Source organism: Leptidea sinapis, chromosome 34, assembly GCF_905404315.1.
Source record: "Leptidea sinapis chromosome 34, ilLepSina1.1, whole genome shotgun sequence".
NCBI classification, from domain to species: Eukaryota; Metazoa; Arthropoda; class Insecta; order Lepidoptera; family Pieridae; genus Leptidea; species Leptidea sinapis.
Window position 1 is genome coordinate 4076149 of NC_066298.1, and position 18315 is coordinate 4094463.

Genomic DNA, 18315 nt, shown 5'->3' on the forward strand with positions numbered 1-18315 from the left:
TCGGCTGTTATCTATAATTTAGTAAATGTATCGAATGCCATTTATGAATTATTTATTTCTGTAACTTTTAACAGGTACTAGGAACCATATTATAGTTATAAATTGAACTGCAACAATGTAAGAATTATCTCGGGAATTTTTAAATTTGTTGAGTAAACAAGATCGCAAATCCACACTGCACAGAGTAGCGATCACGTAGAGTATACGACACAGAGTAAAGGCGAACCGATCACGTATCATTTGATAAGTCGTGCTCTGGGACTGAATGTAATTCAATTTATAAACTATACGCTCAAAGCCATCTCAAAGTACTTTCTTGTTTGGATTTGAGTCAAGATATACCTAGAACAATGTTACATAGTTTAGTAATGTATATTTCAGTGTGGTTGGCGTTTGTACGAACAAATGAGATTAAATAAAAATAACCATATATTTAACATTTCATGTTAGTCTTTGAGGTAAGTTTCTCATTTTTGACAACTCATACCATTTTTATGTGTTTTAAAAAAGCTTGTAACTCAATAAATCACGCAAATTCACATGTTATATCAGGAAAATGAGGTTTAGAGGTTTAGTTCCGAAACTATTTTATGAACTTATGGTATAGGGTTCCAATAAATGGCATAGTTTAGAAGCTAGCACTGATTTAATCAGGAACTACTTCGCATTTCACTGTATGTTGTGTGGGGGAGAGCAGCACACATACTATTTGCTGAAACTATTTGTAGATACATATTATATGTAAGACTTTCGTTGTATTCAAGATTAAATCATATACATTTAAAATTGTGGATATAATAATTTAAATAAAATGTAACAAGTAAAATTTCAAAAATGTTATCATTATATTATGTGAGGATAACCAAATAAGTAGGATGATATAAGTATATATATATTATATCAAGTAAATTAGACGACTGAAAGGTGCGTTAACAAATTTTGGTTGTTGGCGAATAAAGTTAAAAAGGTAGACTTGTGTCTTACCTCAGGAGTTCATTCTTATGTTAAGCGTTAATGTTACCGTTATCGTGAATTTGATTTTCTTTCAATCCTGTTATTTATTCCCACTACTTTTCATTTTTTCATATTTTTCACTCTTAGTAGAGTGGTCGAGGCTATGGGGTTGTACTTTCTGACTGCTCTCATCTTTAAACTTCCCAATTTTTTCTTTTTAAATAAATAACCTAGCAGCATACTACAGCTCATTAAATACTATCTGAAGCTTAAGACACAGAGAAAAAATCACCTCTATAGCCTTTCCGTTCCGGGAAACTCTGATCGCGCGCGGTATGCCTCAGATTGGCGTGCGATCTGTCAATGTGCATTATTTAACATGTATCAATAGATTGCTTTTAATTAAGATGATTTAATTGTAAATGTATCTGAAAGCTTTTGAAACAAGCTATAAGACCATGCAAAAAAACCATTCCATAAGCAAAATAAGGGTTAGTACTTCGTGAGGGAATAGTGTGCCGTACGGCACTTTCAGTTTTGGTGAATCTGAAAAATCTAGTGGCCTGGGGCCTGCCGATTTCGGAAGGCTAGTCCGCATATCCCGAATCCATACAACAAATCTCAATCAAACTTAATGACTATTGAGTATTTATTATACTACGACCATAACATATATTCCTCAATAATAATTTAAGGGTCTTGGTCTTCTCGTGACAGGTACTAAGTAAGTAGTAATAAAATTATTTTCAATAAATTAAAGTCATCTCCATACTTTCGACTAGATCATTTATTTGTAGAGTGGAATGAATTAGGCAAACGCGGCGGGTGGCGTTGCCAAACGCCCGCTACACGAGATTCCGTTGAACACCACCGAGGGACAAATTGTCAACAGAGTGCAAATACGTTGGTTCATAAAATAAATTGCTGGGTGTATTTCGTATAATGTGTATGGCAGCACCTAATTAGCTTGTCTTAGGTAAAGAAAATTAAAGATTAAACTTATATTTTTGTAAAAATGTTTTTACTGTGTTAGTTACAATGAATAGCTTAATTTCTCTAAGGAAATTTGCGATACATATTGCATTTTCTCCGTGCTTTTTCTAGAAGCTTGTAAGTCAGCCCCCATTTGCTAACCTCTACAATTGAGCACATAGAGCTTTGCGTTAAGTTAACACGAGGAACAAACTAAGACTTGTTATGCCTATTACTCGGTTAAGACGAGTTAGTAAGTCTTTTACTGGGCGACGTATATGCTCCTACAATATGATCCCAGAAAATGTACAAAACATATGTGTTACGAAATTTAAAAGTATTGTTAAAAAACGTTTATGTGGGAAAAGTATACCAAATCGTTTTTATGCAAAAACGATTTTCTTAATGATACCACAGACTGGAAATGAAGCGGACACCCTAAGGATCTTTAATTATAAATGTTTATTGTACGATATTACATTCTAATCGATTTTTTTTATTAATAAAATAGCCCGCTGAGTTTCTTGTGCCCGTTCTTCTCAGGTCTAAGGCCGTCTATTTTGAATGGGTGGTAGTTTTTGACGTTCAATAAGTGATTTTAAATCCTGTTTTGAATAAAAAATATTCGAATTTGAATTTGAATTTATATAAAAGTAAGATTATAAATATTGCATAGATGCCGATACTCAAATATCAAGGGAAAAATCTCTTATATTATTGAACCTCTTATGGTATTTGATTCTTTTATAATACATTAGAAGCACTTCAGAATACGATATACAATCTCAGAGTCGGTAAATCAACGTCCAAGGCGGTTGTTATCAGTTCTGAACACAGGAACAGTTGTCAAGTGTCAGTTGCCGCTTGCACAGCGTTCCACACGTCGCGTGTGTGGAGAGCTTTATCTCAACTCTCGCATCTTGTAATATTATATCGTTGAATTATTAACTTTCTTATCAATAAGTTAACTATGAACACTTATGAATTTGGCCTGCGGTGCCGATGCCGCAATACGACGTATTGTTTTTTCTACGTCCGATTATTGTTGACTAATATATTTTCCGTAAAAAAATTCCTAATTTATCTATCTGTATATATAAGGTCAGCTAAGAACGGATTTTAGCCACCTACATCCGCGCATGCTACCGCAATATATAGCCACCGCTGACATGGTATCTAGTACTTAATATAATCATAAACGTAAAATTTTTACATATAAAATTTTATGACACTCCTTAATTGCTCACTCACCAGATCTAATTTTGTCAGGGGCCAATCTATAACTACGTAGCCAATGAATAAATGTTGTGCGGTAGCAAACAAATTAAACAGACACACTTGATTTTATAACCTCCTTCTTTTTTGACATCACGTAAAAAATCGGTTTAATATGTAAGTGTGTGTTTTCTTTGTACTGAAATACTCAAAATTATATCTACAGATGAACCAAGCGTGTGATCCTGTGCAGTTGATAGCGATGAACAGAAAAGTTTTTATTAAACTAATTAATATTATTACCAAAAGAAAACTTCATAAAAAATCTGATATTAAATTATATTATGAAGATTTTCCCATAAGGGTATATACTTTTTTTACTATTCATTCTCCACGAAAGGAGAAATATGTATCCCTCATCCTTATTCAAGCATTTATACGTAATATCGCTCTACTTTTCGTTATAAAAGTCGGTTGTAACGTTAGGAGATTACCCTAATAAAATGAAAGAGGGGAATAATTAAGGTAAGAGGCTTGTTGGAGTACATTATATTACTTTGTGTAGCTAACAGCGGAGCTACTTCCTCGTAAATACTGCGTAATATTATATTATTGTTTACTTAGAACGTACTCAACTTTATTGAGGACTAAGGTTAATGATACTATGGGTATGGAAATAAATCTTAGGCTGAATTTAGTGCTCGACCAACAGTCAGCGTTGACGTCGCGTCGGTCGAGAACTATGACTTAGTTCAGTCCAGCGCTGATGAATTGTTGCGCGTGTAGAGCTACATCGCGCGCTAGCGACAATCGTCGGTCGAGAACTATGAAAACATATGAACGCGTTCAGTCCAGCGCTGATGATTTGCTACGCGCGTAGAGCTACGTCGCGCGCTAGCTAGAATCGTCGGTCGAGAACTATGAAAACATATGAACGCGTTCAGTCTAGCGCTGATGAAAAGCTACGCGCGTACAGCTACGCCACACGCTAGCGAGAATCGTCGGTCGTGAACTATGAAAACATAATATGAACGCGTTCAGTCCAGCGCTGATGAATTGCTACGCGCGTAGAACTACGTCGCGCACTGGCGAGAATCGACGGTCCGCTGACTTGCTATGGCGATAAATTAGTGCGTTCATAACGACGCTGACCGAATGACCGACCGATCGTAACAAAAACTCGTGTTCTGTTTGATAATGAATGAATAAAGTACATAATAATTTTACTACATAAGTAAAATTGACATACAATACATATAGCAAAATAATTTGTGTAAAAATAAATTATTTTGTCCCAGATTAGGCATAGCACACAGTATGGGTGCAAGACAACCATAAATTTAATACTTAAACTTACGTAAATATGTAAAAACATCTACGAATCGGAAATAAACCTCAATATTTTGTCACATGTCTGTTTGCACCAACCGGGATTCGAAACCGGAACCTCCAGCTCAGTGGGTAAGGTCAATATGAGTCATTTTGGGGAATTTTCGACCCCGCTAAACTACTTTAGAAATTAATTATAGTACAATTTGTTCACATACATATTATTCACACGAAATGAATATGGTTTGTTGACCTAGCTATCAAAACAATAATACGAGACACTTTTTGAGAACAGTGGGAGGCTCCTTTGCATTGGATACCGGCTAGATTTTGGGTACCACAACGGCTCCTATTTCTGCCGTGAAGCAGTAATATTTACATATTACTGCTTATTATTATTATATTTACATATTACTGCTTCATTACTGTGTTTCGGTCTGAAGTGCGCCGTACCTAGTGAAATTACTTGGCAAATGAGACTTAACTTCTTCTGTCGCAAGGTGACGAACGTTACTATCAAATAACGTTTTATCTCTTCAATCAAATACCTCTTATTGGAGTCTCGGTTGAATTCGCAAGTACTTTTTTCAATGTTAAATAGGTGTTATGACATTGTAATTATTATGACGGGTACTCACGATATATATTTTATTAATTCGATGTTGTGACCACATAATTATTTTGTTTGCCCTTCCGTTTCATAAAAAAAAATCCATTGAATCAAGTTTGATTATCATCATCATCATCAGCCGGAAGACGTCCACTGCTGGACAAAGGCCTCCCCCAAAGATTTCCACAACGATCGGTCCTGCGCTGCTCTCATCCAACGTATTCCTGAGTTTGATTAGACTAGAAAGAATTTTCATTTATCCGAGCTAATACCACACGTCATCAAAATTGCGCAAACTTAAATCCCGATTTTACCAATCAAAATTCTGCAAGAAGATTTAGTTAAACTTCCTAAAACCAGTCCGAATTCTAGTCTTGACCTCGATTTAAATCAAAGCAATTCCACCAATACAATCTAAATGCGTTTCCAATAACGGAGATTAGGTGTCTAAAACAATAGAATGTTTCAAATAGCTGTCAAAACTGTCATGAAGTATGAACTAAATCAAAATTGTTTTATATGGATGTTTCTATTACGTTCATGACAGTGACAGCTCTTAAAGGTGAAAAATATGTTAAACGTCAAAATTTTGGCGGTCAGTATTTAAATGCGTTGAAGCTATAGCTACGTTTAGTTTATGTAAGTGAAATGCGAATTGAATTTATAAACTCGTTTGTAAGCGTAAACTTAGTTTCAAGGGTTCTATTTCTATGGTGAAATCAGCCCTAAAGGATTGCTTACGTTCTTGCGATTACTGTGGTGTTGTATTAACTTTGTAAAAAATAAACAAACATTTTATTCGATAAAGAATCATATAAAAGGTAAATCATGGAACAGTCGAATACAATGGTAAATCTAACTATAGTTATGACTTCACAACGTTGCAGTTAGCCAAAGGAAATTGCTAATTTACGGACTTCTGCAAGAGTCGAGAAAGCCACAGAGCTCATACGTATATCTAATGTCATTCAATGCTATACCTATATATAGTCATGGATGTTAATATGTATTTATGTATGTTTAAGTAAGTATATTGTATTAAATATATCGTTATCTTGTACCCATAGTACAGGCTATGCCTAGTTTGGGGCAAGATAATTTGTGTAAAAGTGTGTCAATATTACACATTACATTACATTACTATACCTTTATTTTTAATGTTTTATGTACTAGCGTTTTATTGTGGAAATTTTCATTGAGTTTTTAAATTAATTTATGATGAATAAAAAATGTGGGCTTCAAATATGAGTTAGTCATAAAACTCATTTATATCCTCAAAATTGCAAGATCACATTTTCAGGGCGTCTGAGGTTGACAGGAGTTGAGATAGTAGTTTTCACAATTGTTACTATGAAATTCAACGCCATTTTAGCAAAAAACAAAACCATTATAGATTCATAATGTCGGTCTGTCAGTCCGTCTATGTCACAGCCACCTTTTTACAAAATATAAGAACTCTACTATTAAAACTCGGTTGGTAGACGTATTCTGTGAACCGCATTAACATTTTCAAACAAAAATTTAAAAAAAATAATAATAATTTTGGGGGTTTCCCATACTTACAACTGAAATTCATATTTTTTTTCAGCATACCCATAAATGGGTATGGATTGTGTTCAAAAATGCTATTGAGGTTTGCAATATAATTTTTTTCCTATGGTTTGCACGAGAGACACTTCCAAAGCGGGAAAATGTGTGGCCCTCCTGCAATTTCTAAAATAAATAATGACAAAACTAAAAAAAATATATGACGTACACTACCATGCAAACTTCCACCGAAAAATTGGTTTGAGCGAGATGTAAAAAGTTTTTTTTTTCTAATACGTATAAATGATGTGAGCTCATTTGCACTGTATGATTTTGAGCAAATATTTTTTGCCTATTCCATTTAAATAATGTAATAGTATTTTCCTTTCTATATAACTTTTATATTATGTTACTTGCTGCTACGGAACCCTTCGTGGGCGAGTCTGACTCGCACTTGGCCGTGTTTTATTATTATGGTTAAATATATATATTTTTTGTAAAATATTATCTTAATATAAATAAAATTTCTTTTGTGCGGCTGTTGTAACTGAACTCCTAAACGGCTGGACCAATTTCAATGAAACTTTCTGAGTGTCTTCAGGTGGATTCGAGAATGGTTTACATTCACAATTGAACTACCTCCTAAACGGCGATTCTGATGATTTTTTTGTGTGTTCCAGTGAATTTGAGATTGGTTTAGATTCTCAATTCCGTCCATATAATATAATTCTCCTGCTCATGTGTATGTTAGTGAACGACACCTAACGGCTGGACCGATTTTTCAAAATTTCAGACATGTGTACAGGACAACGTCTGTTGGGTACACTAGTAATAATATAATATTTAAAGGGGTTACACTAAAGATATATTGGTCCACGTTTGAAAAGAAAACAGGTTTAAGAACTTCGTAAAAAAATAACACGTATTGGATAAGATAAGATTTTGTCTTGTTGTTGGTATTCCATTCATTTCGGCTATATAAAGAATTTGTAAGGCACCTCTACGACTCACGAAACATGTTATTCTCTGTAAATATTTTCTAGATAAACAAGATATAATTTTATTTCTCTTTGTATTCTAAATATGGCAATATTCAAATAACTGTTTGCATAAGTAGGTATCACTCAAATAAATTGGAAGACGTAAAAGTTAGTGCATTTCAAACTATATATACCTTTCGCAATGTAAGGACAATATTCGGATTGTTTGTAAATAATATTGAAAATGTGAGTTAGTGCTTATTATTTTAACTATCGGATACATTGCGATGTTGGATGTTCGGGTATTAAATGATAAAATTGACTCCGTTTATAAGATCCTTTATAATGCTCTGTAAGAGCTCTCATACTAGTTGGAAAGATGAGCGTGTGCATATGCACATGAAAATAAGGGACGATACGAGCAGGACGTTCAGCTGATGGTAATTGATACGATAACAATGCAGTGCCACTCAGGATTCTTGAGAAACCCCAAAAATTCTTCTGAGGGGCACTACGGTTGCGCTCGTCACCTTGAGACATAAGACGTTAAGACTCATTTGCACAGTATTTTCATTAGCTACAGCACCTTTCAGACCGAACCACAATAATGTTTACACGTCATTATTGCTTCACGGCAGAAATAGGCGCCGTTGTGGTACTCATAATCTAGCCGGCATCCTGTGCAAAGGAGCCCTCCACTGGTAAAACATAGATCTTTTAAAAAGCAAATTGATGACATAGAGTGGGGTTTCCGTGAGGAACAAATTGAGAAGAAAAAAACAATTTAATGCGCGACAATTGCCGCTGTAGTTTGAGGTAGCAGTAGTGTAAATGTATAATAAGGTAATAAACATGTAATGTGTATAATGGTTACACAGAAACTACAACATTATATTTGATTATAAGCACAAATTAGAATATTATACCCACCATCTGGATGTGTGTCCTCAAGAGTGCAATTTTCAAGGAGCTTGCTTCCACGTACTACAAAGCTGTGGAATGAGCTCATTCACCGCACAAGGAAGCTTCCTTGTGCGGTGTTTCTGGGGCGATACGACATAGGTACCTTCAACAACGCTCCTGTGATTGATGTTACCAGAGAATGTGGGGTGGTGATCACTTAACACCAGGTGACCCGTAGGCTCGTTTGTACTCCTTTTCCATAAAAAAGTAGAATTTAAATAACGCAAATTGTGGGGTAAATTTTATAGCCATGATTCCACTACCAAAGAAACTATTCCTATTACTTCTTAATTTGATCTTAATTTTTCACGAAGAATTCTGAAGAGATTCAATAAACAGTACCTCTTTTTATCAGAGAGTATTTCACTCTGAAGAACAACTGTGGTTCATTGCCCCCACAAAATTATCGCCATTCGATACTTCCATTTCAATTGAATTGCAGATGTCGAGTCGCGATACTGATATTGATTCATCCAATCATTCAGAATTCCGAGCCTTATCGATGAGCTGTTTAAATAAAAAAAGGAAAAAACACCTAAACATATTAAAACAAACCCTTATCGGTGTTAGTTGAACACATAAAGGTGATTTGTTTGTCTCGTGGGTGAGAGTCACACTCTCCACACATCCAGGTGGGGTGGGGGAGGCATTTGAGCGAGGATAAGGTATAATCAGACCCAAACGAGCTCACGTCTGTACGCTATAAATCACTGAACTCCAGCGATGAAAAACTTCACAATATTAACATTATCAAAATTCAAACATTTTTCAACTCATAACCAAAGTTTGTTAACAATGTAAATTAAGAATTGTTTCAAGAATGATATTAAAGAGAATTTAAATACAACGTTCAAAGGATATAAAGTATTGTTATGACACAGTGTCAAAAATACTATAAAAAATCTAAGTCTAAATACTGGTCATTTCTTAACTGATAATTTAAAAAAGGATAGCGAAGCGGTATCAAAGGGAGGTCAATATTTATTCACGAGATTCAAAATATTTATGAACCGTAGTAACGCTTGCATAACATATCCCAAAAAAATAAAAATATGTTATTATTTAAAGTGTTTGTCCTTGCTCAATACACAACCTCGCTCGTCGTGGTATGGTTTGTGTGGCATTTTGCACCATCGTCGGTGTTATACAAATGATTTGAGTTTTCTTTAGTGTTAATTCCGCCAATATTTGTCTTTAAACAATTCGACACGTGTTTCGCCAAAATCTGGCACGAGACAACCCGTCCTGAGGATGCCTCGTGTAGAGGCGAAACACGTGTCGAATTGTTTAAAGACAAATATTGGCGGAATTAACACTAAAGAAAACTCAAATCATTTGTATAATTATGGATTTCCGCAAAGTAACGCCTACTATAATAAATTTTCTATCGAAAGTGTTATTAATGCGAAAACCGATCCAACACGCTGTTCCATCTTGGCAACCCTTGGTGCAATCGGAAAATACACTCTGTCCTTCACATAACCATTTTTTGAAGTACTTAAGTATTGATTCTTGTATTGAGGAAGCAAACATTTATGAATAAAAAATAGAAAAACTATTAAAGTAGACATTTATTAGGTAAAAAAGGTACGTAGACCTTTCTGTTGAATAATCTAGTTCCCTGACATGAGAGCTTATTATGTTTGACATAATTTCTGGCTTTGATAATCTTAATATATATTAATTACGTGACACGTTGTTTGTCCGCGATGGACTTCTAAACTAATGAACGGACTTAAATGGGGATTACTTCATGGAGTGCAGTTTGGTCCAACTTGAGAGATAGGATAGTTTTTATTTAGATTTGGGACTATAATTATTTTTATTTTCAATATTTGTTTTGTATGGACATTTTTTCTATGAGAGAATTTAGTGACGTACGGTTTGACAGTTCCGTTGTGAAACAACTTAATTATAACAACAGGGAGCATTTTTTACGAAATAATTCTTGATGTTTTAAGATATTATTGGCAAATTCTTATAAAAAAGTTTTTTCTTTTATTATCTACAGAACAACGTCTGTCGGGTCAGCTTGTTAATTATATTTTTACGGGGTATTTTATAACACGTTGTATAATCCAGTGGTGCGAAGTCTAATCGGTCAACAAACATAGAATTGGACAAATGAAGTATTAAGAGATCCCCAAAATATTTTCACATAAAAAGAGTAATGGTATTATATCGTTAGAACAAGCATTTTTCTATTCGGGAACTAGTCGATAAGATAGGACGTTTTAATTAGAGATTGGAAGTGGGTGCCATGTTATCAGTACACGATAATCTAGCAAGCGCGACCTTGACACGACCTAACATGTCGAGTTTGTATGGCGAATTGGCTTAAAGTCCTGTACTAAAAAAAAGTCTAAACTGATAACAGGACATGCTTCCTTGTACCCTCGTCTATTAAACTATTTGTGAATCAGGTATTTGCAGCTGAGACCTTTCAAAACTGAAGCCAAAATGTGTATAACACATTTCCACACTCTTTAATTCAACGGTGATCCAGTGTGTTGATATCTATATCATCAATTTCTTTTTAAAAGATCTATGTTTTACCAGTCGAGGGCTCCTTTGCACAGGATGCCGGCTAGATTATGGGTACCACAACGGTGCCTATTTCTGCCGTGAAGCAATAATGTATAAACATTATTGTTTTACGATCACAAAGTACGGCTACGGCAGTAGCTAATGAAATTACTGGACAAATGAGACTTAACGTCTTATGTCTCAAAGGATGAGCGCAACTGTAGTGCCCCTCAGAAATTTTGTGGTTTTTCAAGAATCCTGAGTGGCACTGCATTGTAATGGGCAGGGCAATTACCATTAGCTGAACGTCCTGCTCGTCTCGTCCCCAAAAAAAATATTGGAAATATAATAGAATAATTAAAATATTAAAAATATCTAAAATCGACGCAAAATCCATTATAACCTACTCACCTATAATCCCAACATCAAAGAATCTTCATATATTGGGCTTAAGAAAAATATTAAATATCAAAAGCAAATTGACAAACATGTCACGAAACGATATTGGCCTTAATCACATTTGGTTGATCAAAGAGTTGTACTGAACAGGATATTGTGAGTTGGCTGATGAAATCACGTAACCCTGAGTGTACCCATTGTTAGCTAGAAAACTTATCAAATCCTACAGAGACGTACTCGGAGACTCATAATATTTTTTTTTTGCATTCAACTTTGCTGATTAAGTTTCTACAATTAATTTAATTTGTCGTATATTTAGCCAATTTATTAGCAAATTAGTAGTTATATTATATTACATACATGTTAGCCAAGTAGCGTTTTACCGATGGCCCGATAATAGAAACAATAACCGCTAGATGTCGTTATTGAAACGGCGTCAAATACTGTTTCCTTCAGAATTAATGGCGTTTGAGTGAGGTCTGTGTTCAGTTCGGCACACAGACAGTCACGGCGTTTGACAGTGACGTTTAGTTTTAGATGTCAAAAGTGACGTTCGTAACTGATGACAGAACTAGTCAACAGGTTGGACTCCCGACTCAGTCGTGTTGAGGCCTTCGGCGGAGTCGCACGCAGGACCCACCGCTCTTTTTATCCGTTTCCATCCGTACCTGGGTGCTATTGTTGAGTTTGATTATTGAAACTAAGTATACCTTTGTTGAACAAGCCGATTTAACTCGTATTTCGTATTATTTCTTGAAAATAACCTAAGGTATGCAACGTGGTGGAGAGGGCGTTTGGGATCGTTCGATTTAACACCGCGCGAACGACTCCGCTCCGACATTCATATTAAATAAAATACAAATTGTCATTACACATTGCATTTTTTATAATATATCATGCATTATGTTTCATTTATTCGTTTGCTTAAGAAATTTTATTATATAAAGCTCTTCAGCAAAAATATGATATTTTAAAGATACCAATACTCAAGTCACTTACCTATTAAATTTTAACACGAATACCTTATACAGAAAACAATTATACTTACCATATACCTTCCGAAATCGGGAAGTGCAATAATTCAGATATACCAAAATTGGAAGTGCTGCACGGCACACTACAGCTCCTGACCAAGTTCTGATCCTGATTTGGTTTATAAGATGGTTTCAATAGCTTTTTTATACATCCACTCAAATCATCATTATAATAAGTAATCTATTAATACACGTAAAATAACGCGCATTGATAGGCCGTTGCGCGCGCGCCGAAATCGCGCCGATCTAAGACTTACCGCGGCGCGGAGGAACTTGCCGATTTCTAAACATTAAAATAAATTCACTTTACCTTTCTGAAAATAAAATATATTTAACCAAATGTAGATTGAAAGAAAAAAAAAATTTAATAACTGAGAGGTGCTTACCCCGTAGTCGTCCTGTTCTGTGCCCTTACCATATCGCTTCTTTCCCCTTGTGGCCCTATTTACCAATAATAACTAATTCCAATGAAATTACAAAATAATTTTATCTGTGAAGCCGAAAACATTATTTATTCTGTATCAGTTAATACTAATCTAATCTCTTGGCGTTAAAATGGCGCAGTATTCTAAAATGTTACATGACCTACACACATTAATAGAACCGACCGCACCGCTCGAGATGTGTTCACTCAGCTATATATTATATTATTCATAATATTTCCATAATAATACACAACGATTTTATGCGATAAAGTGTTGAAATTTTGATTTTTAGGCCTTAGCAGAACATATATACGGTACGCTTCGCGTCTAATACAAATTTTCTTAACATTTTTCAAGGCCTCCAGCGGTTAAATAAGTTCTCGGTTGAGGGTCGTAAGTAAATATTGATTACACCCCTGGTACTATTATGCTTTTAGAGTCATTTCATTAATATTTGTTTGATATGCGTAATCTTAATAAATATAACGGTAGTTAAATAACTCAATGCTAATGGGGTACTACGCAAATATTAGACACGTAATTGAAAAATGTATGTTCAGAAGGGCTTCGCTTACTAGAAACATATTTGATAATAAACAAAGCCTAAATAATTTATTACTCAGCACCGTGACCTCAAGCGTCAAACGGAAGCTACTGAAAATCAGTGCTAAAGAGGATGTAAATACTATGTAATAATTTAGTTTATTATCAAACTTTCAGTCATTTGACATAAGATTGAAATAGTAGTAATTACGGTATGGCGTTAAGGCACTAAATGACCTTGAGCGATATGAGTTCACGATACATAGGAGTAACAAAGCCAATATTTTAAAAATTCTTGCGTCGAAAATGTAACATTTTAACAGGCACAAATAGTTTAATTGCTTACAATCCTCATTATTGATTACTAATCTGAATAAATGTACCAACACAAAAAAAAGTAAAAGCTACAAAAACAACTTTTATGAGAGAAGTATACTAAGCAAATGTATCATGCCGAGAAAAAACTTGTTTAACTGCAAAGAAAACTGGTAGTTCATAATAGTACTGGAGTGTTAACTTTAACCAACAGCAAACATTAGCAACCTACAAGTAAGACGTAAGGGTATGTGTAACAGGATAAAGTAGTGCCAGCCCGCCATCTATGTGACAAAGCCAATATTTTCAAAATTCTTTCGTGGAAGTTTATATGCTTACAATCCTCGATATTCACTACTAATCTGAATAAATGAACCTACACAAAAAAGTACAAGCTATAAAAATAACTTTTCTGAGAGAAGTACCAAAAATATGCGTCACGCCATGCCAAAAAACTTGTTTAACTTCAAAGAAATGTGGTAGTTCAAAAAGGCTCGGCAGTGTCAACTATAACCATCAGCAAGCATTAGCAACCTACAAATAAGACTTAAGGATATGTGTAACAGGATTAAATAGTGTTCATAGCTCCAAATGCTATATTTTCACCACAAAACTTGTCTAAAAACACCTTTATTGCGTGTTTTCTGTTTACCCTTCGCCTTAAGGTATGGCGATTGGCGACGAAGTATAATACGGCGAATTTTGAAAGCGAACAGTTTCTAATGAGTTTCAAAATCTTTCAATCTATCGATGACGGCATGTTTCATACAATTGAGTGAATCGCTTTTTTCTGAGAGTTTCGCTAGGCTGTTCTGTGCTGTGACCAATTGTCACAGGTAGCCTGAGTAGCATCCCTTTTGATACACACTGCCACACAGCTGCTATATAATATTTTGGAAATGTTATTCATTTATTATAATATGTTCTTGGTTCTTGTTCTTTTTTCATGTTATTTTTCACATAGCTATGTAATATTCTATATGTGTCAAATAAAAGATATTTGTATTATAAAATTATTACGTTGGTAAGTTTCCAAATTTAATGGAAACGGTTTCAGTATTTGCTATCAAGGTACTTTAAGCTTTTTTTTCATAAGTTTGTATTTAGTATCTAATAATACACTATATCATAAAATACTTTTTTTTTATGACAATAAGGGACGATACGAGCAAGACGTTCAGCTGATGGTAATTGATACGCCATGCCCATTACAATGCAGTGCCGCTCAGGATTCTCAAAAGACCCAAAAATTCTGAGCGGCACAACAATTGCGCTCGTCACCTTGAGACATAAGATGTTAAGCCTCATTTGCCCAGTAATTTCACTAGCTACGGCGCCCTTCAGACCGAAACACAATAATGCTTACACATTACTGCTTCACGGCAGAAATATGCGCCGTTGTGGTACCCATAATCTAGCCGGCTTCCCGTGCAAAGGAGCCTCCCACTGGTGAATACATATAACAAAAACATTTTAAATATTAACAATAACAACAGTGCAACTTCGGCCTTCACACAGGATCTTTGTGGAAACAATTACCGGCTTCTGATCTTTTCTGATCCGATTTCCGATACAACTTAGGGACCACCTAGCATACTCCTGGCATAACTAGTTAGTTTAAGCATAATACCTGCAGTGAAAATCTTGTTATTTATAATGCATTTGATCCATGTCTAAGTTTTTGAATTGTTATTCAAGACAATATGTTATGTTTTTAAAGTGATAACCCTCACTTCTAGGATGAATACACAAATAAAATTTGAAAAACAAAATTTTATGAACGATGCGGGATTCAAACCCACGACCTCCGGCGTTCCGTGCCGGTGCTCTAACCAACTGAGCTAACCGTTCGAGTACCGCCTCGCTACAAAATTCTGTTTCCTTTGTTTGACTCTCAGGTTGTGGCTTCATCTACAGGATCTACTTTACTGTTGATAACCTGCTCAACCCCAATATTTGCATATTAGGAAATTTACTTGAGATGTCGCTTTGTAAATCTAAGCAATATGTTATGTTTTTAAAGTTGTGTGTGTCTTTAAAGTATGTGTCTAGTATGTCTTTAGTGTTCGGTATTCGGTTCGGTTCAGCATTGTACATAAAATTTTGTTTTTCAAATTTTATTTGTTATTCAAGCATTCTCCGGACGCATGACAATAATTATTTATTGTACGTTATGTGTGCTACGATACACAGCACATCGACATGTATCTAAACTTTTTTTTTCAGTAAGGATTGAGACGAGCAGGTCGTTCAGGTAATGATACACTCTGCACATAACAATGCAGTGCCGCTCTGGGTTCTTGAAAAACCCAAAAATTCTGAGCGGCACTACAATTGCACTCGTCACCTTGAGACATAAGATGCTTAGTCTCATTTGCCCAGTAAAATCACTAGCTACGGCGCCCTTCAGACCGAAACACAATAATGCTATCACATTACTGCATCACGGCCATAAAGGCGGTGTTGTGGTACCCATAATTTAGCCGGCATCCTGTGCAAAGGAGCCTCCCACTCCTCCGAGATGTGAGAAAGTAAATCCTTCAGCATATTTGGAATGGCTTGACAATTCAAAATCACGTTAGTTAAATGTATTCACAACATAACAATATTTAAACCTATATTTGCAATACTGTGAAGAAGAGTACCAAGAATACTGGGAGATTTTCGCTCTGCATAGGCAAGTTGATCCAATGGCCGACATGGCTGCCAGCTCTTGGGTTTTGAGTTGCTTTATTAAGACGCGTAGATAGTACTTTGTACATTACATAATATCATCTAGTTATTAAAACTTTTTTTGTTGTAATAGGAGGACGAACGAGCATACGGATCGCCTGATTGCACGAAAAAACCGCCCGCCCACCCATGATATCTTGCAACACCAGAAAACCACACGAGCATTGACAGCCTTGGCGTGAGTATAACACTAATTGTATATTATTTGTCGATTAAACCAAACTTGATCTTCAGTTGAAGTCTTGTATTTTTTGTCCTCTATTTGTGGCCATTTTTTAACTGGCACTCATGGTTTATCATAAATAGTAAATATAATTTGCATTAAAATGACGTACAATTTATTAAAAAAGTATATGGGTGCAGTTTACATTAGAAAATTAATTATACTAAAATTAATTACAGAAACTTGCGGCCAATTTTTTATAGGCAGCCTATAGCTAATACATTGCTTACTCCCTAAACGTTCATTTAAAATTAGTTTAATAGAAAAAGACACGTACCTGCAGAATTGAGAGGCGGGATCTTGGAATATTAATACATTTGGTGAGCTTTCAGTATTTTGCTAAAAAATGCAATGAATAATCAATTCAAATCTATAAACGTTTACCTAATTCGAATCCAAATATTTAAATTTACTGTCGCACCTTAGAAATACTTGTTGTGAGTTAAAATGTACTACAATTTTCGGTAAATAAGTACCTCAAGCCTGAATCTTCAAGCAGAAATGTACGCAAAAAAATTCTCCACGTCTTTTTTAACCAATTTATATTAGAATTAGGTTATATTTCATTAATAATGTTATTGTTAAATATTCTTATTGTTCTTATAACAGTTACAATATCAAATCAATATTACTTTATTTATTTACGTCAAAGAAATGACACTTGTGGATGTCAAAATAATGCCTTAGTACCATTTACCACCACTTTAAAAAAATTGAGATTTAATTGGCAGTGACAAGAAACTGATTGCCACTATTTTCACCAATCCTTTAAGTTTTTCTACTATATTAATTTGTATATTTTTTGTGATCCTGTTACATTTCGCCAACTAAAAGAATTACAAAGTACCTGGTATCATATACCATGAACATATACTTCCTGAAAAATGTATAAATTTTACTGTCAATAATTCTGTAGGCTATGAAAGGCACGAAAAGCCATGCTCAAAAGTCGTATGTATAATTGATAGAAATTATGTTATTAAAACATAAAATAAACGGCATGAGTGGAAGCACGTATCCAAACATGTCACAATGGAGTGGACGAATCGGACATAAAGTTTACACAAAGTTTTAATTGGTTGTTACACAAAATGTCTGCAATTTCAAATAATTCTGTTGTATCTCACGGCAACTCGTTACTTGATTTTTAACATATAAATATTTAGTTATTTTATTTAATTAAAAAATGATCAAAGAACTCATGCACAGCACAGCCTATATAAATTCTGTTTCCACTTTTCTTAGCAATTTGGTTAATTTACTTATGAAGTGATTAAATTGTAATTCAATTTATTACACTAATTATGTTTTGAAGTGTAAAAAACTTCTTTAGCGGCGTTGAGCACTTTTCTTGGGATGGGTTATAAAATCATAAACTCTCGTCAGGACACGTGACCTGATCGAAAATTCATAAGACAATTTTATAGAGTGTTTTCGTACCAGGCAATCAAAGTTGAAGAAGAGATTGTCTTATGTATAACACGATTATACCTTAATATATTTTGCCGTCATTCGCATGACGTAATTACTGCATAAATACTAGGAGAACATAAATATAGTAGCCGTG

General features: G+C 34.7%; 1 protein-coding gene across 4 annotated transcripts in view; it reads left to right on the forward strand.

The window, feature by feature from the left end:
* LOC126974953 (somatostatin receptor type 2-like) overlaps positions 1–18315 on the forward strand; it is a 147165-nt gene that overhangs the window by 67416 nt on the left and 61434 nt on the right. For all 4 annotated transcript variants that reach the window (XM_050822711.1, XM_050822714.1, XM_050822715.1 and 1 more), the window contains one exon: positions 16599–16703. The gene's annotated coding sequence lies outside the window, so the exon portion shown is untranslated. The remainder of the gene's footprint in view (positions 1–16598; positions 16704–18315) is intronic.